Source organism: Octodon degus, unplaced genomic scaffold (genome assembly GCF_000260255.1).
Source record: "Octodon degus isolate 3935 unplaced genomic scaffold, OctDeg1.0 scaffold00015, whole genome shotgun sequence".
Lineage (NCBI taxonomy): Eukaryota > Metazoa > Chordata > Mammalia > Rodentia > Octodontidae > Octodon > Octodon degus.
The window spans coordinates 22673380-22674424 of NW_004524591.1; the positions used below are offsets into that span (position 1 = coordinate 22673380).

A 1045-nucleotide genomic window follows, 5' to 3' on the forward strand; every position below is an offset into this window, starting at 1 on the left:
TCACTTTTTTCTGTCCACTTTTCCAGGGAAGTCAATGAGATTTCTATTGAATTGGAAGTGGGGCCACAGAAATATTTAGTGATGATATGGTCAATCCTGTCTGGCTCAAACCAGAGCCTCATACCTGAATCGTAGTATTTTTTCCTGCCTCAAGACTGTTTCATTTGGCAATCATTCTTACCCTCATTCAAAAGACATAGCACTGGGGAAATAAGCAAGATTTTTTTTTTTTTCAGGAGAGGAAAAAGTATGTAAGTTTATTTTTTACACAGTTGGGTGAAAAATAAATTTGAGAGAAAGTAGATAAGAGTGAATATGGTCTCATACGCCCTGAAGGAGGTGGTGTCCAATTTGCAGGGGTAATCGCTGGGTCTAAGTAAGCGCCTATTTGGAACTTCTGTGACTGCAGAGTCAGAGAATCATCAGTCCCCTTTCTGCCAGACATGGTGCTGCCAATCTCCTTAACTCAATAGCCAGGTCTTTTAAGATTCATGAAAACAATTGCCACCTTGAAGTGTGTGCCCCTTTTTCTAGCTAGTAGACTTCTTTTACTAAGCTAGTTAGTTCTTTCAAGGTTGCATCCATCCAGGTGTAGATCTGCAGCTCGCTGGATGGGATGTTACTGCAGGAGAAATCCTACAGCAGTGCCGACCGTTGCTGTTGGTGAAGACCTGGAGCAGCAGTGGACACGTCTTTTCGCGGTCAGCTGGCCCCTCCGGCTGTTTCTTAATTTCCTCCTGAGTTACTCGTGACTCCACTACCATCTTCTTATTTCTGCCGGCCAGACGCTCGATAAGCATGCTTTTTTTTTCTCAAAAGATTATAACATAATTTCTACACATACTACAGAACCATTATAGTATTAGAACAAGAAATCTTGTGGATGAACAACAGACATATGTAGTCTCCACATCTTGTGCTGATTTATGTCTAAGGTGCAATATATAAGCATATGTCAGGGGCTGCTTACCAATTTAATGTGCTCAACTTCATGGAAAATAAATACTGAAGTTAGGCTATCTTGTGGTTCTGGTGCAACTTTTAT

General features: G+C 41.1%; 1 pseudogene; it reads right to left on the bottom strand.

Moving 5' to 3' along the window:
- Positions 1 to 319: 319 nt before the first annotated feature.
- Positions 320 to 800, bottom strand: LOC101572080 (annotated as a pseudogene).
- Between the last annotated feature and the right edge of the window lie 245 nt (positions 801 to 1045).